This window comes from Lacerta agilis, chromosome 12 (assembly GCF_009819535.1).
Source record: "Lacerta agilis isolate rLacAgi1 chromosome 12, rLacAgi1.pri, whole genome shotgun sequence".
Lineage (NCBI taxonomy): Eukaryota > Metazoa > Chordata > Lepidosauria > Squamata > Lacertidae > Lacerta > Lacerta agilis.
This window is the reverse complement of record NC_046323.1, coordinates 49,835,734-49,863,416: the sequence shown is the minus strand read 5'-3', so window position 1 is coordinate 49,863,416 and position 27,683 is coordinate 49,835,734. Positions and strand designations below refer to the sequence as shown.

The window sequence follows — 27,683 nt, the reverse complement described above, 5'->3', positions numbered from 1 at the left end:
TCAAATCCTGCTTGTGGGTTCCCCAAGGACGTCTGGTTAACCACTTTGAGAACAGGATGCTGGTTTGTATGTCATTGGCCTGATCCAGAAAGTTCTTCTTATGTTCTTAAAAGGAGGCACTCAAGATTACATCTGGAAATCATAAAGACTTAGTAAAAAGGGATTTTCTTAAAAGTCGTTAAACTGGGCAGCTTTAAGCAAATAACCAGTCGACTGATTGACAGAATGCAATTCTACACATTCCCATCCCAGCTGCATAACTAGGAGCAGCAAACCCGAACCTCTTCCTTGTACTCCTTTCCAGACAAACTGCTCAGTCTTTTGGACACTAATTGCCTGTACTTCAGTGGGTTCTCTGACTGAGCGAGCCGACATGATTGGCGTCTCCAGAGGACGCCCGTCAATCTTTCCTGCAAATGCACACGGCAAAACACGCCAGTTCCATCGAGCCAAAGGTCATGAGATGTGTGCTCTTTTTTCCAGTTTCTTTCAACACCGGATGCTTCGAATTCTGGGGAAGCAAGCCAGCCCTGGAATCAGATTAAGCGGTTGATGACGCCTAAAGATGGGAAGAACAGCACGGGGGGGGGGGGGGGGTTGATCAAATTTAGCCATAGAGAACTAATTGGCAGGGACCAGAAGACGGCTGATGAAGCCGAGGGCTCAGGATTAAGAAGGGAAATAGAAATGTGTAGGGTCAAACTGAAGAAGGACTATTCCTCTGTGGGTTCAGTGTCCTGCTCTAGCCGGAAGCAGAATGCTGCAAGATTCAGCACAGATCAAAGAGAGCACTTCTTCCCATAGTTAAACTACGGAACTCACTGCCACAGGAGATATTGATGGTCAACTTGGGTGGCTTCCAAAGAGGATCTGGCAAATTCATGGTGGAGAAGGCTATCAAATGCCACTAACCATGACGGCTATGCTCTGGCCTCCACTATCCAGAGGCAGTGATGCTACTGAATGCCAGCTGCTGGAAGCCACAGGAGGTGAAAGGGCTCTTGTGCTCACGTTCTGCTTTCCAAAACAAAACAAAATAAATAAATAAAATCATTCCAGTAGCACCTTAGAGACCAACTAACTTTGTTCTTGGTATGAGCTTCCATGTGCATGCACACTTCTTCAGATACACTGAAACAGAAGTCACCAGAGTGAGGAGGGGTATTGCTCAGAAGGGTGGAGGGGATGGGAGATTGGCTGATGGGTGTGGAAAAACTGTGGAAGACTGTTAACGACTGCAATTAGTCTTAAAGGAAAAAGCAAGGGGTGAGATGGCTAAAGATAGCTTTGTCATGTATAATGAGATAAGAATCCAATGTCTTTGTTCAGACCAGGTCTCTCCATGGTTTTCAGTTTGGTAATGAGTTGCAATTCAGCAACTTCTCTTTCCACTCTGTTTCTGAAATTCCTTTGTATTAAGGCAGCTACTTTGAGATCTTGTATAGAATGTCCTGGGAGACTGAAGTGTTCTCCTACTGGTTTCTCTGTCTTGTGATTCCTGATATCAGATTTATGTCCATTTATCCTTTGGTGTAGGGTTTGGCCTGTTTGTCCAATATAGAGAGCTGAAGGGCACTGCTTTCCAGTTTGCCACAGGCATTGGGGTAACCAGATCTGAGGGTGATTTGCAGGTAATAAGTAAGTAAATAAATAAATAAATACCAGAAAGCCTGTGCAGTGTAGTGGTGAAAGCGTCAGGGTAGGACCTGGGAGACCAGCGTTCCAATCCCCACTGAGTCATACAGCTCACTGGGTGACCTTGGATTCAGTCACTGCCTCTTAGCCTCACCTACCTCACAGGGTTGTTATGGGGATTAAATGAGGAGAAGGAGAACCATGTATGCCACATGGTTCTGTGGAATATAAATGCAATACATACATAGATACGTAATTTGTTGTGTCTGTGACCTTTTAGTTCTTCTGTTTTGGGTTGGGTGATGTGGATTTGTCCATAATAAAGGTAAAGGGACCCCTGACCGTTAGGTCCAGTCGTGTCCGACTCTGGGGTTTCAGCTCTCATCTCACTCTATAGGCCGAGGGAGCCGGAGTTTGTCCGCAGACAGCTTCCGGGTCATGTGTCCAGCATGACTAAGCCGCTTCTGGTGAACCAGAACAGCACACGGAAACACTGTTTACCTTCCCACTGGATTGGTACCTAGTTATCTACTTGCACTTGACGTGCTTTTGAACTGCTATGTTGGCAGGAGCAGGGACCGACCAACAGAAGCTCACCCACTCGCGGGGATTCGAACCGCCGACCTTCTGATCGGCAAGCCCTAGGCCCTGTGGTTTAGACCACAGCGCCAACCGCGTCCTATCTTGTCCATAATAATTATCTGTAATTATCAGATGAGCATTTTAAGTTCTGGTTTTATTGTTCCTCTTAATACAGTAGAACCTCGGAAACTGAATGCCTTTAAACTCGAACATTTTGGCTCCCGGACGATCGAAAACCCGGAAGGGAGTGTTCCGGTTTTTGAAGGTTCTTTGGAACCTGAATGTCCGACGGGGCTTCCGCAGCTTCCGATTAGAAGCCGCGCTTTGGTTTCCGAACGTTTTGGAAGTCAAACGCACTTCCGGAACAGATACCTTTCGACTTCCGAGGTACGACTGTATTTGGTTTCAATGTTTCTTGCCCTCCCTGTGCTCACTTTCCAAGTCGCTTTGAGGCGCTTCTGCGTCAAAAGCAACAAGTAAGCATAGTAAAGTAATAATAAATAAATAAATAAATAAATAAATAAATAAATAACTCTTCGGGATTTCTTTCAAATTCCCGCAGACGTTCCGCTTCTCTGGAAGCCTGAAAAAGCTTGGGTGCTTCTCTGGAAAGCCTGATGTTCAGCGAGAAAAGTGGAAATGCATCCGCTTAACGGAGTCAGAATGCCGGTGCGTTTCGAAATGGGGATAAATGAAGAGGGGGCCCCTCTCTCTTCTTTCCCTCTCTCCATGAGGGTGCTGTGGTTGACATAACAACGAGAATCTAGCGAGCCACCCCCTCCTCGGGAAAGACAAGCACCGACAACGCTTCCCGCCCCATAACGCCCTCGCTCTCGACTGGAATGCTAAAAAATAGAAAAAGGTTCTTTAATTACACCCCAAGGACACTGCGGCATGCAAGTGTGTTGCTATATCAGCTCAGCACCAGCCGTCCAAAATCGTTACCAATTATTATCTCACTCACTCTTTCTTTCTCTCCCTCTCTCTCCAGAGCACCATCCAAGCTCATAATGCGTTAGGCAGATGCACACGCTCCATCGCTTCGCGTCAACAGACGTGCGAGGCACCCCCGTACAAAATTCCACGAACCCCATCCACGTCCTTGTTACGTTTCCTCAAAATTCCTCATCCCGCCGCGAGCTTAACGGCACACGCTGCTCCCCGTTCCGAAATGTGGGGCACGTCTCAAAGTGGTGAAGGGGTTAGAGGCCTCTGTCCAGTAAAACAACAACAACAACAAACGGGATTCCGTCCATATGCAGCTCAAACGCCGGTCAAATAATGATCAAGTCATTTTAAAAGCATTAGCCTAATGAGAGCACCGTAGATGATAATAATCATTCCCCCCCCCCATTTTTTTATTGATTTTATCATAACACAAACAAAAGACAACACAAAAACTACAAACAATAAAGACATCATACCCCACTACCCCACCAAAATACTTATCTAAACCTAACTATTCTTCTATATATCATTGTTAAGTTGACTTCCTCACGTCCTCTCCGACTGCTTTCTTTGTAATTCATCTTTAGTAATTTCCTTACCTTTTTCTAATCTTATATCAAACTACTATTCAACTTATCTCGATTTTAATAACCTTAAACATTACTTCCTATTTTACTAAATCTTATCTATCTTCTACCTCTGTAGCCTAACTATTTCCACCTGTCTGCTTTACATAAAATTTTTGGCATGTTTCTTCAAATATGCTTTAAATTTAATCCAGTCTTTCTCCACCGCATCGTCCCTCTGGTCTCGGAGTTTCCCGGTCAGTTCAGCGAGCTCCATATAGTCTATCATTTTCATCTGCCATTCTTCAATCGTTGGTATTTCTTCTTTCTTCCAATTCTTTGCAAGTAGAATTCTTGCTGCTGTTGTGGCGTACATAAAGACTGTTCTATCTTCTCTGGGAATCTCATGGTTTACAATACCCAGTAAAAAGGCTTATGGTTTTCTACTGAATGTGTTTTTCAACACTTTTTTCAATTCATTATAAATCTTCTCCCAGAAGCGTAGATGATAATAATCAGCACGACATTTATGCTACTTGCAAACAAAAAACAAATTAAGTCGCCCTTGTGAAACAATGGCATTAGCCTTGAAAAAAACGGAATCCTTTACTTTAATATATTTTATCCAGTGGTGATGTTCCATCTGCCCTTCAACCTAAGGGAAGCAGTTTAAAACAACTTGCAAACACAGAAATCAGGTCCTAAAAATATACATGAGAGTACGTACAGAGACGTGTTAAGGAGGTCCCACTAAATTTCATGTGAAGGTAGCTTAGCCAGAAAGCATATGGCCAAGCTAGATGGCTTTAAAAGAGAATTATAAAAAAATTATGGAGGAGGCGACTTTCTTTGGTTACCAGCCATGATGGCCATGCTCTGTGGTGGCATGTGGTCAGTGGACTAGGGCGACTAGATGTTCCCAGAAATTGCTGGGTGACCGGAGTCCACTAACGTCTGAAAAGGGCCCTAGTTGTAAACTGTAGGATTGCACCACAGCATGCGACGAGACACAGTCCTAGCCTTGGTCCAACCTCCTCATGCTCCTCCCTCCTCACCAGGGGTGCCATCTTGAATAAAATATTGGGCGGCAGGTAAGCCACACCCTGCATAATCAATCACATGACACGGTGTACGCATACCATTTGAATGGCAATGTCCATCAACTTTGGTGGGGTCCTGTCCCCCTCAAATATTTTATTGGGGGGGGGGGCAAAGACCTGTCAACAAAGGTCCGTATAGTTAAAGCTATGGTTTTCCCAGTAGTAATGTACGGAAGTGAGAGCTGGACTAAAGAAGGCTGATGCCGAAGAATTGATGCTTTTGAATTATGGTGCTGGAGGAGACTCTTGAGAGTCCCATGGACTGCAAGAAGATCAAACCTATCCATTCTTAAAGAAATCAGCCCTGAGTGCTCACTAGAAGGACAGATCCTGAAGTTGAGGCTCCAGTACTTTGGTCACCTCATGAGAAGAGAAGACTCCCTAGAAAAGACCCTGATGTTGGGAAAGATGGAGGGCACAAGGAGAAGGGGACGACAGAGGATGAGATGGTTGGACAGTGTTCTCGAAGCTACTAACATGAGTTTGGCCAAACTGCGAGAGGCAGTGAAGGATAGGCGTGCCTGGCGTGCTCTGGTCCATGGGGTCACGAAGAGTCGGACATGACTGAACGACTGAAGAACAACAACAACAAAGACCTGTCAGCCCCTAAAAGTTGGCTCCTAGGCTTCTCATGAGCTGAAGACCCACCAGGGGGAGCGGCAAAGCTGCCTTCTACCAAGTCAAATCATTGGCCCATCGGGCTCAGTATCATTTCCACCAAGGACGTAGAGGCTCTCAAGCATTTGGGGCAGAAGCCTTTCCCAGCCCTACCTGGAGAAGGTAAAAGGTAAAGGACCCCTGGATGGTTAAGTCTAGTCTAAGGCGACTATGGGGTTGTGGCACTCATCTTGCTTTCAGGTGAGGGACCCGGCGTTTGTCGTCAGACGGCTTTCTGGGTCATGTGGCCAGCATGACTAAACCGCTTCTGGCACAACGAAACACTGACGGAAAACAGAGTGCACGGAAACACCGTTTACCTTCCTGCTGCAGCGGTACCTATTTATCTACTTGCACTGGTGTGCTTTTGAACTGCTAGGTTGGCAGGAGCTGGGACAGAGCAACGGGAGCTCACTCTGTAGCGGGGATTCAAACCACCGAATTTCCGATCGGCAAGCCCAAGAGACTCAGTAGTTTAGATCACAGTGCCACCCACCACAAACGTTATTTTGAACATTTTTCCCAACTCACTATATATCATTTCCCAGAATGCTTTTGTTATCTTGCACGCCCACCACATGTGGTGGGATGTGCCTTCCTTCTGCTTATATTTCCAACATACAGTGGTACCTCAGGTTAAGTACGCTTCAGGTTAAGAACTCCGCTAAGAACAGAAATCGTGCTCTGGCGGCGCAGTGGCAGCGGGAGGCCCCATAAGCTAAAGTGGTGCTTCAGGTTAAGAACAGTTGCAGGTTAAGAACGGACCTCCGGAACGAATTAAGTACTTAACCCGAGGTACCACTGTACATCTTTGATAATTTTATAGGTGTTAAGTACCAATGATACATCATTTTCATATAGCTCTCCTTCAATGCACAGCATGCTGTAAATTTTAAATCCTCCCTCCGTAACTTTTTCCCGAGATGAAAATTGGGCGATCTTTTCTCATGGCGTTGCCAACTTCCACAATCTTCATAAGAAGCCGCTGTTAAGAGGCGAAAAAGCAGGAGAAAGAACGGTCCTTTACCAGCCTGCCCAAATCGCACTCAAATTCGCAGCACACTGACTCGTTTATTTAGGAAAGGCGGAAGATTTGCATTCGGGTCTTTAAGCTGACAAAACGCATCCCGAAGACTGACAGAGAATCTGCTTACGCGCCCGATTCCCCCCCCAAAAAACCCCCCTGAGCACCATCATTACAAAGCTCAACAGCATGTATAGCAAAGCTGCTTTCCTCGCACTCGGCTCTCTGACTCAGCAGGAGAACTGGCGGCCGGCTCGCTCAAGCCGTGCACTTGGCCGTATCCATTGCAACAGGTCAAGCTGACCGAGCTGACAGCGACAGCTCCCCCCCCCCCAACGCCTTCATCTCCGCAGGAAGCCTTTTCACACAGCCCGGGGGTCTGGCTCCGTCTGGTGTGGCCAGATGGAACAAATGAGGCGTAAGGTTTGTTTTCATAAAATGTCACTCAAGGGAGGAAAGGCTTTTCCGAGGTTCCCGGCCCGCTCCGAAGGAACGGTTAAAGCAAGGCTCTTTGCGAGGAAGATAGTGAAAATGATGGGTTGTATTCAACATGGCAATCCGTCATTGCAAGCAATTAAACTTGTCCATCAGGACTTCCTTCTCCTCCATGCCCCTTAGATATGTTCTAGGGTAGGGGCTCCCGAACTTCATCATCATTATTATTAATAATATTTTTTACTGCAATGTGTTATACGCATGGCTGCCTCTGAAGATGATTCAGAAACTTCAGCTGGTGCAGAATTCCGTCGCCAGGTTGCTCACCGGGGCAAGAACATATAGCACCAATCCTGGGCTGATTGCACTGGCTTCCAATGAGTTTCTGGTCCCAATTCAAAGTGCTGGTTTTGACCTAGGAAGCCTTAAGCGGTTCAGGACTGCAATATCTCAAGGACCACCTCTTCCCATATGAACTGACCTGGACCCTGAGATCACCATCTGAGGCTCTTTTTTGCTTGCATCCTCCACCAGAGGTCTGGAGGGTGGCAACACAAGAACGGGCTTTTTCTCTCTCCAGGGAGACTCAGCTGGCGCCTTTCTTATGTATCTTTAGGTTGCCATATGTCCTCTTTTTCCAAGACGCCTCCTCTTTTTCATGGGTACGTAAAATGAGAGTCGTCATAACATAGAATCCTAGAGTTGGAAGAGACCACAAGGGCCATCCAGTCCAACCCCCTGCCAAGCAGGAAACACCATCAAAGCATTCCTGACAGATGGCTGTCAAGCCTCTGCTTAAAGACCTCCAAAGAAGGAGACTCCACCACACTCCTTGGCAGCAAATTCCACTGTCAAACAGCTCTCACTGTCAGGAAGTTCTTCCTAATGTTTAGGTGGAATCTTCTTTCTTGTAGTTTGAATCCATTGCTCCGTGTCTGCTTCTCTGGAGAAGCAGAAAACAATCTTTCTCCCTCCTCTATATGACATCCTTTGATATATTTGAACATGGCTATCATATCACCCCTTAACCTTCTCTTCTCCAGTCTAAACATACCCAGCTCCCTAAGCCGTTCCTTATAAGGCATCGTTTCCAGGCCTTTGACCATTTTGGTTGCCCTCCTCTGGACACGTTCCAGCTTGTCAGTATCCTTCTTGAACTGTGGTGCCCAGAACTGGACACAGTATTCCAGGTGAGGTCTGACCAGAGCTGAATACAGTGGTACTATTACTTCCCTTGATCTAGACGCTATACTCCTATTGATGCAGCCCAGAATTGCATTGGCTTTTTTAGCTGCTGCATCACACTGTTGACTCATGTCAAGTTTATGGTCTACCAAGACTCCTAGATCCTTTTCACATGTACTGCTCTCAAGCCAGGTGTCACCCATCCTGTATTTGTGCCTTTCAGTTTTTTGCCCAAGTGTAGTACTTTGCATTTCTCCCTGTTAAAATTCATCTTGTTTGCTCTGGCCCAGTTCTCTAATCTGTTAAGGTCATTTTGAAGTGTGATCCTGTCCTCTGGGGTATTAGCCACCCCTCCCAATTGGGTGTCATCTGCAAACTTGATCAGGATGCCCTCAAGCCCATCATCCAAGTCATTGATAAAGGTATCTGAAGAAGTGTGCATGCACACGAAAGCTCATACCAGGAACAAACTCAGTTGGTCTCTAAGGTGCTACTAGAAAGAATTTTCGATTTTGTATTGATAAAGATGTTGAATAAGACTGGGCCCAAGACAATCCATAGTTAAAAGCAAAAGTATGTCCTCTTTTCTGCTCTTCAAAATACGGCCTTTTGTCTTTTCTTATCTTTTAAATGTTTCTTTTTCTTTTTCCTCTTGGTTTTAATGTATCTGTGTGGGTTTTTGTTTGGTTGGCTGGTTGAAAACGCTTTTGTTTGCTTTGAGCAAGGTAAAGCAAATAACAAATTTAATAAATAACCAACATATAAAATACTTCTTTATTAATTTAGTGTTGCCATATTTCAGGAAGCACGTATGGCAGCCCTCATTAATTTTTTAAAAAGGTTATAGGAAACTCTGAAAAATACAGCATTATCGAACAGCATTATCGGACATGTATGAAAGGTTTTTCAAAAAAAATATTCTCTTCTTTCTTTATGCTTCCACTGCCCCCCCTTTTAAATTCAATGTCCCCTAATGGCACCCAAGACTACTACCGCCCCCCTGGATCATTCCAAGGGCCCCCAGGGGGCAGAAGATGATGCATATTATCTCCCCTATATAGCAAGGATGTGCAACTCCCAAGAGACTGCAGTCTACTCCCGGGGGGGGGGGGAATCAGTGATCTACCCATATTTTTGGGGGGTGATCCCAAAGTTTTTGAGCTTTTTTAAGGGGGGCAAGCCAAAGTTGATGGGCTGCTTTTTTGGGGGTGCCATAATTCTGCTGATTTTTTTTGGGGGGGCGCAGTAAACCACTAACAAGGTAGTGAGCCACCAGTGATTTCTCCGTCTCCCGTGGTTCCAATCGTGCGTGAATGAAAGGAAGAGTGAGGGGGCAGGAGTGGAGGAAAAAGAGCACACGATCTACCACGAGCAGCCAAGGATCGACCTGTTGATCGCGGTCGACTGGTTGAACATCCCTGGCATGTATCTTAATGGAAAACTCTCTGGACTCTGTCCTGTAATGCATTACTAAAGAAAACATCTGCCCGATTGGGCAGATAGAAAGTTGTTGCGACCCTCTGTATCAAAACCCCTAAAGGGGATTTTCTCTGACGCACCACATTGGACAGCAAGACAAATAACCTAGTTTTGGGTGGAACACGGAGTGCAGCAGAATGGAAGCAGCGCTGCATGCAACAAACCCAGGGTGGAACTGAAAATAATGCCCTCTTACATCCCTGGCTGTACTCTAGTTCCTCTGTTGAACTCTCGGGGGGGGGGGGGAGGGGGTTGCCAAGCTGGTGCCATTCAGCTGCTTTGGGTGACAACTCCTGTCAGCCCCGGATATCTGGAGAGGAGCAGGTTGGCAAACGGTGCCCCAGCCATTCATGCTAGAACGTTCAGCATTCCGCGACTCTGATTTAGCACCACTAAGCTTTTAATTCCCAATTCGTTATTCAACCCTGGCATGTTTGTGGAGAGAGAAAAATGACTTTCATTTTCTCCCTGACACTGACAAGTGGCTTCACGTGGAAATGTTGGCTGCTGGGAACCTGTGAGCTGATCTTCGAGGTGCGTAAATTCAGAGGAGGCGGGAAATCGTCAAACAAACTGTCTTAATTAAAATTTGCATTGCAGAGAGGGAACGGCGCATTGTCTCAGTTCAAACTTTCTTCGGCATTCTCGGTAATCGATACTGTTGATCAGGGTCAGTCTGTTGTTGTGGTTTCTTTTCATTTATAAGTACAGTGGTACCTCTGGTTATGAACTTAATTCGTTCCAGAGGTCTGTTCTTAACCTGAAACTGTTCTTAACCTGAGGTACCACATTAGCTAATGGGGCCTCCCACCGCCGCTACCGTGCCGCGAGATTTCTGTTCTCATCCTGAGGTAAAGTTCTTAACCTGAGGTAGCATCCTTGAATGTAAGTTTGTCAACAAGATTTCAGCTGATTTACAACGTCTCCAAATTAAATCTGAAACTATCAATGGAAAATCCAAAAAATAAAGAGAGAGAAAAATCATAGAACTGTAGAGCAGGATGGGACGTAAAGGGTCATTCATTCCCAGCCACGTGGGATTCACAGCTAAAAAAATCCCTGGCAATGTCCATACAACCTCTGCTTTAAAACTTTCAATGAAGAAGAGTCCAACACCTTGTACTGGAAGAAGCAAAGATCACCAGTGTCGAAGCAATGATTCTTCAACATTAACTTCGTTGGACTGGTCATGTTGTGCGGATGCCTGATTATCGTCTTTCAAAGCAACTATTCTATTCCGAACTTAAAAATGGAAAGCGTAATGCTGGTGGTCAACAAAAGAGGTTTAAAGACTGTCTCAAGGCAAATCTGAGGGTCATCAAAGACTGCATGATAGGACTGTTTACAGGAAGAAGAAGAAGAAGAAGAAGAAGAAGAAGAAGAAGAAGAAGAAGAAGAAGAAGAAGAAGAAGAGTTTGGATTTGATATCCTGCTTTTCACTATCCAAAGGAGTCTCAAACATTCTCCTTTCCCTTCCTCCCCCACAACAAACACTCTGTGAGGTGAGTGGGGCTGAGAGACTTCAGAGAAGTGTGACTAGCCCAAGGTCACCCAGCAGCTGCATGTGGAGGAGCGGAGACGCGAACCCGGTTCACCAGATTACGAGTCTACCGCTCTTAACCACTACACCACACTGGCTCTCCTGATTTGATCCTGGAATGCTCCACATTTCCTTAGGAGATCCCTATTTTCATTGGCAAAATGTTGGAGGATATGGAGTTTTGTGAACCCCAAGCCAAGGAGATAAGTACCTATACAACCTTTAGACATCTGAAGGCAGGGATGTCTAGGGAAGTTTTTAAATGTTTAATTATGCCATATGTGTGTGTGTGTGTGTGTGTGTGTGTGTTGGAAGCTGTCCAGAGTGGCTGAGGCAACCCAGCCAAAAGAGCGAGCGGAGTATAAATATTATTATTATTATTATTATTATTATTATTATTATGGAATAGGACATCCCTATTTTCATCAGAGAAATGTTGGAGAATATGAAATAGGCTTTCTTCTGCTCTTCAGATATAGCCTTATTGCAGTGGGATACATTTTCACAGAAGAAAATCAAATGCAAAACTGAGGAATATTCAGTCAATATGGAAAACTAGAAGCTGGATCAATTTTTCTTTTTTCACAAAAGAGATACTAAAAAAAAAGTAAATTCCATTTTTATTCATATTTGTGCATCAAATGTCATATTAATTCTCCTTCTCTGTGCATTTAAGCAGGAAAAAGTCCAGTGCTGAAGAGGAACAAAATGGAGAAAAGATGGCTGAGAGTACCAGGCGCCATCGAATTTACAGCCATTATATGATAATTATATAATGAAAGAGTCACCAGAGAAGAGGCATAGATAATTACCCAACTCATTACAGAACAGAAACCGACAAGTCATCGGAGGATAAACTTTTAAAACCCTTAATACTTAGGCGGTTCCTCGATGTCGCAGAATGTGGAACTAATAAATTATCTCACTGAAGGGATTTTTAAAAATAAAATAAAATGCTGCGATTTAGGGGCTAAAAATGGCCTAGCTCCATCGAGGTGGCGTGAAGGTTTGTGAAGGCTGATGCAAAGATAACAGCAGGCTTCCAGCAGGCCGGGGCAGCAATAGACCAACATGGCGCCCTCCAGACATTGTTGGACTACAACTCCCAACATCCGTTGCCATTGGCCAAGATGGCGGGGGCTATTGGGAGTTGAAGTCTAACACCATCGGGAAGGCACCATGTTGGCTGATTCTGCCACAGAATGCTTTCCCCCATGGAAGTATGGTGGCCTGCAAGGGTCATGTCCTCTCAAGGGCCATTCCTGAATTTTTATTTAAAAATAAAAATGTTTAACCCACAGCGTCCCTAGGGCGGCGCCTTACCTGTTGCAAAAAAAAAAGGCTGAAAAGTGGCATAAATCTGCTCCTTCGAATGTGTTTTTGTAGATGCAGATTAAGCTGTTGGTATGAATTGTTGGTTGGACGCGGGTGGTGCTGTGGGTTAAACCACAGAGCTAGGGCTTGGTGATCAGAAGGTTGGCGGTTCGCATCCCTGTGATGGGGTGAGCTCCCGTTGCTCGGTCCCAGCTCCTGCCCACCTAGCAGTTCAAAAGCATGTCAAAGTGCAACTAGATAAATAGGTACCGCTGTGGTGGGAAGGTAAACAGCGTTTCCGTGTGCTGCTCTGGTTCACCAGAAGTGGCTTAGTCATGCTGGCCACATGACCCGGAAGCTGTACGCCGGCTCCATCAGCCAATAAAGTGAGATGAGCGCTGCAACCCCAGAGTCGTCCATGACTGGACCTAATGGTCAGGGGTCCCTTTACCTTTACCTTTAAGGCGCCATCCTAATGATCACCTGCAGCAAGAAAGCTCCCAATTTCACCTGTGCTAAGGCTCAGTGGAGGAGCTGGCATTCCTCCGATTCCCTTGTGACCAAACTGGTCTGGTTCCAGCCACTCTTCGCCCACCATTGAGCTTTAGAGCAACTCGGGAGAATGAATACAAATTTACAGAGGACCGGAGCACTTCTGACAGCTGTGATGGAGCTCAAGGCCTTAGTCATTACCAGCCTTTCTCCTTAGCTCTCTGCAGTTTAGACATCTATATTATTTCTGTACTTTCTCTCTCTCTTGCTCTGTCTCTTTCTGGTGATTGCTAGTTTGGGGGAAAATGAGAGGGTTTTTAAAAAGCCGGGTTCTCCTCCCACCTGCAGCCTCCCTCCCCTCCTTCTCCCACTGCAAGAGGAAATGAGTAACTTCCACCGATTTGAATGCAAACTACTCAAATCCAATGCTGGGGAAATTAAGCTTTGCGGAGAGTACAGTAAAACCGCAGCTTCCATTCCCCAGGACTGCGCCTAAAGCCAAAATTATGTATAGACAAGTGCTTTTCTTCTGGGGGAACGCAGGGGTATCCATACCCCTAAACATTTTGTGAATGTAACAGAAGAAACTAAAAATATTATTATTATTATTATTATTATTATTATTATTATTATTATTATTATTATTATTTAGTTTCTTCTCTAGCACAGTGAATGTCAGTTCTGTTGCTACCCCCGATGGCGGCTTCCTTTCCTTTCCTGGTGTCTCCTGAGTTTCCGACAGAAGCGAGCATTTAATGTGTGAAGCAGTGTGGAATGTGGATGTGTGGTGTTTTAATGATGAAAGTTTGGCCTCATTGAGGGGCAATATTTCAAGATGAGTAGGAAAATTGCTATTTTTCATCACAGGAATCGGAAAGATGTTAGTGCACACAACCTCATGCCAATGTGCTGTGTAATATGAGGTGATTCATGTTCTTTGTACTTTTGTCCATTTACTGTAGTAGTAGTAGTAGTAGTAGTAGTAGTAATAATAATAATTATTATTTATTTATTTATTTATTTATACCCTGCCCATCTGGCTGGGTTTCCCCAGCCACTCTGGGCGGCTTCCAACAAAATATTACAAAAACAAGAAAGCATCAAACATTAACAACTTCCCTAAACAGGGCTGCCTTCAGATGTCTTCTAAAAGTCAGATAGTTGTTTAGTTCCTTGACATCTGATGGGAGGGCATTCCACAGGGCGGGCGCCACTACCGAGAAGGCCCTCTGCATTATACTGAGGTAAAGTGTCACAAAAAATACATTTCTTACTACAAATGACACACATTCTTTGCAAGGATGTGTATGTTAGGCAAAATTACATAAACCATGTGTGTCTCAGGAGAAATTTGCGCGAAAATGCTGACGAATTTTCATTAGCTTTCCCCCTCCCCCCCAAAAAAAATCACAACTGATGTGGAAATAGGAGGAATGAGAAAACAAGAACTGAGAGAGATCAGCCTTGACAGATCAGCCCATCCCTAACTCTGAGCAACTTCCTTTTTTCCGCTTTAATGAAAAAGGAGCAATTGGGAGTTGTACACACTCCAAGCTGCTCCACCATTCAAGCCTGATCCGGGGTGCTCTATTTTTAAATACGCTGATCATGTCAGCTGCTGCAAACAGATGTTCTTGGCTTCTGTAGAAACATGGGGTTGAAGAGGACGCACAACCAGTTATCAGCACACTTGTCTTATCTCATTTTGGACTCACAAGGTGCGCCCTGAAAAAGAGACAATTGCAGTACAACAGCGGGTGGGGGCGGGAGCAGGGCAGGACAGTAACTTCCGACATCTACTGTAGGGAGCTTCGAGGAAATGACTAGGACTGGTAAGTTGGTGTGCAGAGCCTGTGAGCGGCGTAGCTCAGTGGCAGAACATCTGCTTGGCATGCAGAAGGTCTTGGGTTCTATCCCCGGCATTACAAGGTAGGGCTGGGAGAGACTCCTGTCTGAAACCCCGCAGAGCTGCTGCCTAACCACGTTGACAGTTCTGGGCTAGATGGATCAAAGGTTGATTTCGGTATAAGGCCGTTTCTTACATTCCTATGTGCTTAAAAAAAGATGGAAGATTTGCTCTAAAGGAGGGAACAGGAACCCGGTTTCCTTCCCAGATCTTTTTGTTCTAATAGCCAATGTCAGGTGCAAGTGAATCCTACCTTCTCCACCAGCGGCATAGGAAGCCTTTTCACCGTCCGGGGCATTATCGTGGAGGCACCTCCTGGGGGCGGGGTGTCACGGTGTGTGCGTCGTGACGTCACAACACATCAGATGCACTGCGTATGCCCGGAGTTTCCGTGCATGCGTAGTGGATCCGGCCGGCGCTCCCGCAAGCTGGCGAGCGAGCGGCGAGCCGGGCAGCCCCACGACGTGCCGCTCGCTCACTGGCTCGCCGCGGGAGCAGCATTGCCGGCCGGATGCACTATGCATGCCCGGAAACTCCGGGCATACACAGTGCATCTGATGTGTCGCGACATCTGGTCGGCGCTGCTGCAAGCCGGCGAGCGAGCAGCGGGGCGTGGGGCTGCCCTGTCCAGACGGGGAGCTGGGCGGCAGCGGAGAGGCCAGGGAGTGTCACCTCCCCTCCCCTGGAACCCGGGGCGCAGCGCCCCCTACGCCCCACCCTTCCTACGCCACTGCTGTCCACCTTGATAGGGATTTGGAGAACTGAAACATACCATCCAACATTTCTCCAGTGAAAATAGGGATGTCCTATTCAACAACAACCATCAGAAGGCATAGAAGACATTTGAAAACAACGAAGAAGACATCTGAAGGCAGCCCCGTTTAGGGAAGTTTTTAATGTTTGATGATGTTTTATCGTGTTTTCAATATTCTGTTGGGAGCCGCCCAGAGTGGCTGGGGAAACCCAGCCAGATGGGCAGGGTATAAATCAGTGTTTTTCAACCTTTTTTGGGGCAAAGGCACACTTGTTTCATGAAAAAAATCACGAGGCACACCACCATTAGAAAATGTTAAAAAATTTAACTCTGTGCCTATATTGACTATATATAAAGTAATTCTCTTGAATTTTTCCATTTTTCCCACGGCACACCAGGCAACATCTCGCGGCACACTAGTGTGCCGCGGAACAGTGGTTGAAAAACACTGGTATAAATAACAAATCATTATTATATTATTATAACAACAATAAAATCCCACCCATCTGACTAGGTTGCCCCAGCGACTCTGGGCAGCTTCCAACATATATAAAAACATACTAAAACATTAAAAATTAAAAAACTTCCCGATACAGGCCTGCCTTCAGATGTCTTCTGAAGGTTGTATAGCTACTTATCTCCTTGACTTAGGGGTCACAAAACTCCAACCCCTCCAACATTTATCCGATGAAAATAGGGGTGTCCTAAGGAAAAGCAGGACATTAGGGGATCAAATCAGAAAGCAGGGTGTCTTCTGTTAATCCGGGACTGTCCCTGGAACATAGAGACACTTGGAGGGTCTGCTGCAATATTGGAGAGGATATCTGAAAATCAATCATTTCATTTTACAGTGGACGAGCCATAGCCCCGTGGAAGAGAATCCACCAACCCAGTGGAAGGTTCATTTCCACGCCTGAAACCCCAGAAAGGCACTGCCAGTCAGTGTAGGCATCACTGAGCCAGATGGACCAATGAGCTGACCTAGAAGAAGGTAGCTTCCTATGCAGTGGTACCTTGGTCCTCAAACTTAATCCATTTCTGAAGTGTGTTCTAAAACCAAAGCGTTCCAAAACCAAGGCGCGCTTTCCCATAGAAAGTAATGCAAAATGGATTAATCCGTTCCAGACTTTTAAAAACAACTAAAACAGCAATTTAAAATGAATTTTACTATCTAACGAGACCATTGATCCATAAAATGAAAGCAATAATCAATGTACTGTACTATAAAATAAATAAGACAGTATTGTGGATTATTATTTAAAAAAATCTTACCTGCACTGATGATAGTCATTGCTGGATGGGGGGCATTTGTCCATTTCCACAGCCACACAATCAGTCAATCAGCAGCTGAACTGGGTTCCACACAGTCACAAAACCAAATTAACTGAAAAAGCCTCAAAAACAGAAACGCAAAATAAATAGCAAAAACAAAAGCGCCAAACTTAATCCGTTCCAGTAGTCCGTTTGACCTCCAAAATGTTCAAAAACCAAGGCGCAGCTTCTGATTGGTGCAGGATCCCCGGAAACAATAGCCGACAGCCTCATCAGATGTTCGGCTTCCGAAAAACATTCGAGAACCGAAACACTTAATTCTGAATTTTTGGCGTTTGAGAACCAAGGTACCACTGTATTTGAATCCGTTCTTTCACTCCATACATATAATTTGCTATTATTTATTGCAATTGCATCCTGCCTTTTTATCCATGGGGCTCATGGTTCTCCCCCCTCCCCAGCTAATCCCCACAACAACCCTCCGAGGTAGGTTAGGCTGAGATGCAGCGACTGCCCCAAGGTCACCCAATGACCTTAGATTTCAAATCAATGTGCCATGAATTGCTATTGAGGTTTTCGGTATTATTATTATCTTCCTCAGTGGGTCATAGAAACTGCTGGTCTGAATAATGCTTTTAATAGGGTAGGGGGCACTGGGTAGCAGCCCCCCCCCAAAATATTTGGGAACCACAGCACTAAGCCCCACTGACCCTCAGAGAAGAAATAGGCTTATTCTGCTAAAAGCTTTGGGGAGTCGCAGTATCTTTCATTTCCCCTGCCTTTGTGTTTCTGTTAGAAACGAGATCTTTGCGTCGTACGGCTCCTGTTCTCAGACCCTCTCCGTTGGGAACTGTCTCATCGAGATCGAGAGGAGCTCTCCAAAACAGGCAGCAAACAAATCAGGTTCTGCGATTCCCCTTTACTCTGAAGCAACCCCACTTGAACCCACGCGGAAAGGGTTCACGGACTCAGAGACACAGGAACAACGTGTCTGGCAGATGCTCTCTGAACGGCGAGAGAGGAGGCAGGCAGGCGAGCTGCGAAGGGTGTATCGAAATTCAAAAGGGGCCACCAATAAATTGAAAGAATTTTGGAAGGGCTAGAGTTATTTTTTAAAAAAAAATCCAAAGATAACTAGCTGAAAGATGGACAGAGAAACAGACATTAAGCAGTACCTCTGAGGGTCATCAAAGGCTGCCTGATAGGACTGTTTACAGGAAGAAGAAGAAGAAGAAGAAGAAGAAGAAGAAGAAGAAGAAGAAGAAGAGGAGGAGGAGGAGGAGGAGGAGGAGGAGGAGGAGGAGTAGTTTGGATTTGATATCCCGCTTTATCACTACCCAAAGGAGTCTCAAAGCAGCTAACATTCTCCTTTCCCTTCCTCCCCACCAACAAACACTCTGTAAGGTGAGTGGGGCTGAGAGACTTCAAAGAAGTGTTACTAGCCCAAGGTCACCCAGCAGCTGCATGTGGAGGAGCAGGGACGCGAACCCGGTTCACCAGATTACAAGTCTACCGCTCTTAACCACTACACGTCACTGGCTCTTAACCACTACACCACGGCTGGTAGGTAGCCGTGTCGGTCTGCCGTAGTCAAAACAAAATAAAAATAAAATTTCTTCCAGTAGCACCTTAGAGACCAACTAAGTTTTTTCTTGGTACACGAAAGCTCATACCAAGAACAAACTTAATTGGTCTCTAAGGTGCTACTGGAAGGATTTATTTTTTATTTTATTTTTTGTTTTGATTGGACTGTGTCACCCGTCTTGAAAACACTTCGCTGGGTGGCAGCATCCTATTCAGTCCTATTCAGAATCTTACTATTAGCATAGAATGCCTAAAACTGGTAGAAAATTGAGGTCCCTAAAAGAACACCTTCATCAGTTTCAACCATCTGGGACCCTACGATTAGTAGGTCAGGCGTCTTGGTGGTGCCAGTACTAGGGGCCGACCAGTTACATTTGTTTGGTTTCGTTTGTTTCCCGACTTTTCCCCGGACTTTGACTGAAGGCAGCTTACCCAAATTAATACAAGACAGATAAAACCCAGAAAGCTTAAAACAAACAAACAACAACAACAACAACAACACACACACACACACACACACATAGGAAATAATAATGATTAAAGTGTAATCGAGTTAGAGCAAAATTTAAAAATACAGATAATAAAAAACAGTAAAATAGCACGGTACTATTAAAAGCCCTTTCCTTAAACAAAACAAAATCAGTCCCCAAAGGCCTGTCATAATAAAACAGTCTTCACCTGCCGGTGGAAGAACACAAGAAGGAAGCCATTCTAGTTTCTCTGGGGAGGGAGTTCCATAGTGTGGGAACTGCCAGAAATCAGGGCCTTTTCTCTGGTCCGCACCAAGCATGCCTGTGAGGGTGCCGGGACTGAGAGAAGGCCCACTGAAGATCACAGATTCCAGGCAAAATCATATAGGAGATCCATGACAGGGTCTTCTTGGTGGTGTTTCCCTCTTTGTGGAATGCCCTCCCCAGAGAGGTGCATTTGTCCCCTTCCTTCAGGAGGAAGGTAAAAGCATCCCTGCCTACCCAAGCATTTGGCTCTAGCGCCACCTACTGCTGGTCTCCCCACCTTCTGCCCTCCGGGTCCCAATGGACACTGCTCAGTTCAGCACTGAATATTTTAAGTGAAAGATGCTTTAGGAAGGGGCTGCCGGTCATGCTAATACCCTGCTCTCTAGAAACATTGGGGTTCAAGTTGCATGAAAAACTTAGGATATAATCCCCGTGAATGGAGTAATCAAAATAAGACAGGCCGAGGTCTTCGGCTGTCCCACAAAGGTGGTCAAGATGGTTTTGCGGCAGGAGTGAGCTGTTGCTTATTATCTCTACATATTAAAAAGGTAACGGAGCTCTGGATGGTTAAGTCCAGTCAAAGGCGACTATGGGGTTGCGGCGCTCATCTCGCTTTCAGGCAAAGGGAGCCGACGTTTGTCCACAGACAACTTTCCGGGTCATGTGGCCAGCATAACTAAACTGTTCTGGTGCAATGGAACACTGTGACAGAAACCAGAGCGCATGGAAACGCCATTAACCTTCCCACTGCAGCAGTACCTATTTATCTCCTTGCACTTTGACGTGCTTTCGAACTGCTAGGTTGGCAGGAGCTGGGACAGAGCAACGGGAGCTCACCCTGTCACAGGGATTCGAACTGCTGACCTTCTGATCGGCAAACCCAAGAGGCTCAGTGGTTTAGACCACAGTGCCACCTTTTACCATTATTATCTCTATCCTCAAGCAACACTAGAGGAACCCACTGACGACAAACAGAAGGAGAAGACACTTCTGTTTCCAGGGCTCCGTGACAAAGGAAGAAACTCCCATTTCTGAACCCTCACATTTAAGTGGAAATATCTAAGTATTACTGTCTGTTAAGCAGCATACGAGGGGTTGGGGAACCCTCACTTTTAGACTTCCAGTAACACACACACACACACACACTTTTTATATTATAAATAAATAAATTTATTGCGTTTCAATTTGCTACTTTGCACAATATGTTTTTGCCGACCTTGAATTTACAGAATGGCATAAATGTTTACGGCGGTTATCTGAGCCTGGTGCATAGACTTCCCATTTGCTTTGTGGGTAAGCATTCCAAACAAGCAGCAGGTTTAAGAAAATTATTGTTGGAGCAATTTAAAAAAATATATATGTTCTGGCTGGATGTAGCCCAATTAAACCAGTGTGTTGTTAAGACAAATGCAAATCTGTTCTGCAAAAACAACAACAACCAATTGGGATATTTGCTTATTTAGAGTGTTTGCTCTTCAGTCAAAAAAAGCAGTTTTGCATCCCAGCAATTAATACAAGACGGTCTTACAATCGAAAAGTCATGGCACAAAAGGAAAAAGAGACAGGGAGGGAAGAAGTTGGGGAAAGCAAAGCCCAGCACCAGTCTTGAAAGTTATAGTAGCAGCTCTTATATCGGCGATATGCGTTATGGCTAAAGAAGCGATGTCTGCACTTGGCAAATGAAGGCATTTTCAGGTAACAGGATGACTTGGGTTTGCTGAAAACTGGGAGAAATCATCACACACACACACACACACACACACCATCATTCAGGTGCATGGCTGGAAGTTTTGTATTTAATAATACAAAATATCTTATCTGATAAGGAATGGAATCACAAAATATCTTATCCGATAAGGAATGGAATCACATTTCATTTCTTGGTTTTGCCTCCCTGATAAGTTTTATGCTTTGTTTCATTAAAATGGCAACCCTGTGTCTTGTGTCTTTCCCCATTTTGTCCTTTGGTGGCGTGTGAGGGTTGTGAATGGTTGCACAACCTTGCTGTGTGAAAACCAGATATCTGTGTTTGAACACAAAAGCACCCTGGAACAGGGCGTCCTGTTTCCCGATTGGTCACCTTGGCATCTAAAAGCCCCTTTTGCAAACCTACATAGGTCTGGCGTGTGCATTTGTGTCTGTGTGGAATGGTGCCACAACGATGGATGAAAACCGTGTGGTGTGTTCCAGGCACACAGACTACACAGCTCCAATCAAACACACCGCAAGGGAGTCTGCTCTCCAAGGGAGTCACTGAAACGTATGATCCAGCCATGCCCTATAGCGGTCGCATTGTGGACAGAAGCCATTGCCTGTGTTAACTTGGTCCTGGGAATAGCCCTTAAATTATTCAATGCTCGGTTATATTCCCACGCCATAGGCCTTGGCAAAGGGGCAATGTCTGCCAGGACTCTGCGTGGTAGCCAAAAGGCTGTTGTTGCTACTCTGGAAGGAACGTAAGCACATGCACGTACAGGATCACTTAGCGATCAGGAGACTTATCTATTTTTGCAGCATTTGGAAAAAGCTACTTTTAGCAGGCAGTTCAAAGAAAATAAACACCTGGGTATTTCAGAATTGTTTGCATGAACTATATGCCCAGCAACCTCTGCCGGAGACTATCTCCCCTCCATCCTTTAACCCCTTGCTCTGTTTTTACCTGAAGGCCAAAGTGAGCAGGGATGTTTACATGGCAAAATGCACTCCTTAAGCTACCCTGATTTTGCAGATAAGTCCAAATGAAATTAGCAAATGTAAGCAACTCACATGTGATGCTTGTTCTACGAAAGAACGAACTGGCAATAGAAATTCTAACATTCCATCCGTGGGTCTCACCTTCTGACCCAGAATCCCATTTCTCCCCTAATCCTTGCTGCGGTTAATCGATGAGGAGGGAAATGCACTCTTAGCATGCTCAGAAGCTATTCTACCTATTGCAGGGTTTAACGATGACCATAGGGAGAGAAATAGCTTCAGAAGAACAGTCATGGTTGAGACTGAATCCTAGATTTACATATTTAGAAAGCGGAAAGTAGCATCAAGCAGAATCAAAACCTGAGAAATCTGGTGGAGGAAAACAAGTCACATATTCCACAGAATATCCCCTTTACAGTTGCAGGGAACACTTATTGCAGATATTTATTCTGAACGTATACTACTGCTCTAAATTTATAATGTTGATGCTTTTTGTATCCGAGAACCATCTATGAGCCCCAAACTACAAAACGGGCAGGAACACTTTTAATATTTCGTTTATTTAATCTGAAGTACGCACATGCCATATTTCCATATAAATATTCCCAGGATGTCTTACATAGGAAGAATAAAGCACAACCACAAAAGTGATATGTTCATGTTCCTCTGTCTGAAAGTGTCTACCCCCTTCTTTACCTTTCATAAATTCTTCTTATCCTAATAAACATAAACAGAGGGAAACAGCCATCACAACCCATGAGTGGTCCTCAGTAGATAGACTGGGGCACGATCCAATTACTGAGTGCAGCCGGCTGGTTGAAAGTCAGTACTCTAAAGCTACCCCGTTTTTCCTCAAAAAGCATACAACCTAAGACACGCACACCTCACAAACTGCTTAGCTAACTCATTCCACAAATACCTTTAAAAAATTGGGGAATATCTATATCCGAGTGGGGATGCTGACCATCTCAGGTAAATTCTGGGAATGTCTAAAACTCACAAATACACATCTGAATCTTGCTCAGTTATATGTGACTGCAAATAGCCAGAAGACGTGCAGAGACAACGCAAAGATAATCAATGCATTGATTATCTACTAGATACTGCAAGTGGGTCGTATTTTGTATACATATGGATTCCAGATAGAGGTATCACAGAGACACATTTGAAGAACGATTCCCCTGCAAAGAATTGCGGAGCTGTTGTTTACCACCCTTAGCTCAGCACCCTTAAAAATCACATATCCATCTTGGAGAGATATTGTACTTTAAATGTATGCTGTACACACTGCCCCAGCGATGCCATTTGTATTCCATGAATTTGGGTCCTTCTTCTTGCACGTCCTATCCGTACATGTGCATGCGATGGACATATATACCTGATCGTAGACTCTAGTCCACAACCACGTTGGCCACCGCTGACCTGTTTGCCTTTCAGTCTCATTCAGGTGTTTTGACACGAAAATGGAAACCGATCAAACTTGCGGCATTCCCCTTGACAAATGCATGTAAAACTTAAAACCCGCAAATCGTGCTGACTTCTATAACACACACGCCAACGAGAAAGTCCAATTGTAGCAATGGTTCCTCGGGACTAAGTCCCATTGGTCCCAACAGGACTTACTTCCAAGTAAGGATGCTTAGCCTTGCAGCCCGAGAAGGATGACACAACTATGCTTTGCTTCAGTTTAACAGGATTGTGCCCATTTTCATAGCCGCCGTCAGATCAATCAAAGGAGCAGAACATCAAAATCTGCCTTGTATTGAAAGCAGGGAAATAACTTCTTGCCCTACCTGGAGATGCCAGAAATTGAACATGGGACCTTCCGAGCTCATATACTGTTATCAGAACCTAGGAACAACTTTGATGGAGTGACTCCAGATTGCTCCCAGAAATGGGAACATCCTTTCCCTTATGCGCATGTTTCAAAGCACACCTAATATCCTTCTCTCACCTGACAATCTCAGCACCGGAGAGAGGTTCTAACACACTTGCAGCCATCTCACATTAAGAATGTTCACTGAGTCCGTCAGGATTTAAATGCCCAGCCTGAACGTGGAAGCAAGCTGTTTTATAGCTCAGCAGTTGCTAACCTGTGCTGCATTTTAAATTGGGGTTGCACAGATCATGTGGATCAGGGTTTCCAATGCCTTGACATCCCCAAGACCTTGGAGAGCAGCTGCCAAGGCAGTGTAGGTGATACTGAACATTAGTCTGACTCAGTAGAACACAGCTTGCTCCAGCACCCATATATGTGTGTGTGTGAATATGAATATAAATAATAATAAGAAGAGTTTGGATTTGATATCCCACTTTAGAACGACCCTAAGGAGTCTCAAAGCAGCTAACAATCTCCTTTCCCTTCCTCCCCCACAACAAACACTCTGTGAGGTGAGTGGGGCTGAGAGACTTCAGAGAAGTGTGACTGGCCCAAGGTCACCCAGCAGCTGCAGGTGGAGGAACGGGGAATCGAACCCAGTTCACGAGTCCACTGCTCTTAACCACTGCACCAACATCCACCCACCCACCCACAAACAAGATATGTATATTTGACTGTGTCGCCTCTTGGCAGATGCAAAGGTGCTCACAATATTATTACACAAACAATGAATACCGATTTGAAGGGCTAAATATTCCATTCAGCATCGGAGGCAATGTGACACGGTGAATGCCATTTGCTTTGGAGGAAAAGCAAAGAAGAGGGCTTCTTGGACTTGTTCATTAAAAAAAATAAATCATTTTATTTGTATGCTGCTTTTGCACGCGCACACACGAGCAAACAAATCACACTCCAAGCGGCTTACAGAAAAGAAACGCCATCCAATAGCAAAATTAACAAGGGAGCTTCATGGTTTCACCATAGTCCTAGAAACACTCACAGTTCTTCAGGCCTGGTTTGTTTTCCAGAGAAGTCTGGCTGGCCAGCGTGAGAAACGGGATTGTAAACTAGCAGGACCTCTGGCCTGATCCAGCAAGCCACTCCTTATACGCTGGACCTTGGGGATCCAGGGTTCAAATTCCCCGCTCAGACATGTAATGCACTGGGTGACCTTGGGCCAGTCCCAGTCTTTCGGCCTAACCTACCTCGCAAGGTTGATGTGACTGGGGGGTGGGAAGAGACCTGCATGCGCCGCTTGGAGCTCCTTAAAGGAAAGGAGGAATCAAAATGCAATAAAGAAATAACTTTTCAACAAAGCCCACCTTAAATCCCAGGATAAAAATAAAGCAAAACTTGTGTCTCCCACTGTCGTGCTCAGGTGAGAGTTTTTGTGAATTCCCATACCTAATAATATATAGAGAGAGGCTTCCCAAATCCATAGTCTGAGCATTTACTGGGGGGTAATAATGTTGCTCTGTGTTGCTTACCATGCATGCTATGGTCCTGCACACAGACTTCCAGGACAGCATCAGTTGCAAGTTCAGTTTCAGACCTACCGTAAGCACCACACATCCACCTTCTTAAGCCAAAAAAAACTAGGACATCTTTGCAAAAGGGTTCCCTTACTCATTTATTTAAACTGGAGCTGCAGAATATGGCTAGTTGCATTTGTTCATCGCTTCCCCCCCCCCAGGAAAATGTCTGGAAGCGCCTTACAAATCCACGAAAGGCCAAACCAGCCTCGACCATCATTTTCAAACCAAAAGCGTTGGAAAAATCGGAACCAGCTGCCCAAACGGCGATGTGGGGAAGCGCATAAAACACGCACACGAAAACACACACAGATCCATGGGGGGGGGGGGATTTAACCCTTTCATCCTCAGAGGGATTCCTCCTCCTCCTCCTCCAAATTATTTTTAGAAAATAAACCTACTCGCCTCAAGGAGAATCGCTGCGTTTAATTCCCAGCCCCCAATAAATCTCGCTGGATCCACAAGCCCTTTCAGCACCATCCATTTGTTTTCAAAAGCAATGGGATTACTTAATCGGAAGAGGTTTGAACGCAATCTTCATCTCACACCGAAGTCAATGTCAAAACTCCCATTTCCTTTGACTGGCTCTGCCTTCCACGCAGCCCCTTGTAAACACCCAACCCTGTGGCGGTCTAAGATCCCTAGAAACCAACGGCATAACCGGTTTGCGAATCGGATTATTTGTTGCCTATCAGTCTGGGGTGTTTGTTTTGTTTTATTTGCAAATTACCAGCCATGTTGCATCGAAAGGAGACGTGAGCTACATACCAACACGATGTCCTGGAAGCCTGGCTCCGCTTTATCTCTCCCCCCCCCCCCAAAAAAAAATCCATATATTTAGACACACTCCGCTTTCATCACCCCAGTTATTTATTTTTTATTTTTAAAGCCAAGCCCATATCACCTCTCCATCCCGGCATGGTTGTTGCGGAGGTCGCCAAAGAGCGTGCCCGCGCGTTTGCGCATCTTCGTCTGCCCGTTGCCTTCGTCCTCCAGCTATGTGTTTGTGTGTCGTTGTGCGATCCCTATGCAAGAATTTAATTCCCAGGCAGAAGTGGAAGCCCAAGCATGCCGCCGTCCTGCAGCATCGCCGCCCGCGCCGGCTCGTTGCTCGCTCTTCTCCCTCCCCCGTTTTAATTCTTGCAAACCTTTCCAGATTCCAACCCCACCCCCCTTTCAGGCATCGACTTTGCAAGAAAAGCGATTCCTGCAAGCATCTCTCGCTCTCTCTCATCTTCCCTGACTCCTTAGCCTCCAACACACACACACACACACACACACACACACACACTCCAATCTCCTGCACATTAGCCCAACGGGAATGGGGTGAATGATCTATAGATGGGGTGACCCGTAGCTTCGGGGGGCGCAGGGTTGCCTTACCATTGCAGTCCCGAGGTGGAGATCCCACGATCGGCAGCTGGACGCCCTTGGATCTCCAGCCGGGGAAGGCGAACTGCTCTGCAGTCTTCTCTGGAGAAGTCCTCGGCGGTGGGGGCTCCTTTAGCGAAACGAGAGAGATTTCAAAAGGGGCTTTCCTCCACACGGCTTGGTGAACAGCTGTTGCAATGGTATCAGTGCATTGCAGTGCGAAAAAAAAAAACTGTCCAGACAAGCAGAGAAAGAGATGTGTGTGCGCTCGCTCGCAATTTTTTTTCTTAAATAAATAAATCAGAAATCAACTCGGCTACGAAGGAATTAACATTCGCTCCCAGCCCTCAGCGCTGCCTAGCGCCTTGAAACGAGAGACCAGGAGTTGCCACGCCGTTGGGACGTGCCCGCGAAGGCATTTTCCTCGCAAAAAAAATTATACTGAGGGTGTCACGCTTTGTGGTATTTAAAAACTTCTTTCCTTTGAAATGGATTGGTTTTTAAAAATTATATCATTTGCTTTCTTCGCTTTTTTAATTTTTTTTAAAAGAGAGAGTTTGATCCCGATCAAGCAAGATGCGAAGCCGAATCCGGATTTAAGAAGACGTCGCTTGGAAGGTCTCTGTGCGCAAACCTGCCCAGGCAGGACTGGACGGCTCTCGCGCGTCCTGCAGAAAAAATTTCCAAGCTTTCCCTCGTCCTGCAAAGGGAGGGGAGGGGGAGAGAAGGGGGGGCAGGAGATGGGAAGAGGCCTGAGCCAATGGCATGAGAGGGGTAGAGAGGGGAGAGCCAATGGGCTGGAGGGAGAGGCGTGGCCTATTCAAACCAGCTGTTTAAATCAAATTCTGGGTATCCAAAACTGCGTCCAGATTATTTCTCTCTGAGTTAAAGGTTGCGAGGAGCTGGAAAGTGGATGATAGGTTCATGAGTACTGCCGGCATGAAAGTCTCCTTTAACTTTGAGATAGTGAGAGAGAATATCAATCCACCAGTTTACT

General features: G+C 45.5%; 1 protein-coding gene across 8 annotated transcripts in view; it reads right to left on the bottom strand.

Moving 5' to 3' along the window:
- Positions 1 to 26,873, bottom strand: part of ADCYAP1R1 (ADCYAP receptor type I) — a 120,476-nt gene extending 93,603 nt beyond the window's left edge. For 2 of the 8 annotated variants that reach the window (XM_033165725.1, XM_033165723.1), the window contains exon 1: positions 26,699 to 26,872. The gene's annotated coding sequence lies outside the window, so the exon portion shown is untranslated. Of the gene's footprint in view, positions 1 to 26,219; positions 26,345 to 26,698 lie in introns of those variants that run through there. The other 6 variants (XM_033165724.1, XM_033165726.1, XM_033165720.1 and 3 more) reach the window with 5 other exon arrangements.
- Positions 26,874 to 27,683: the final 810 nt, after the last annotated feature.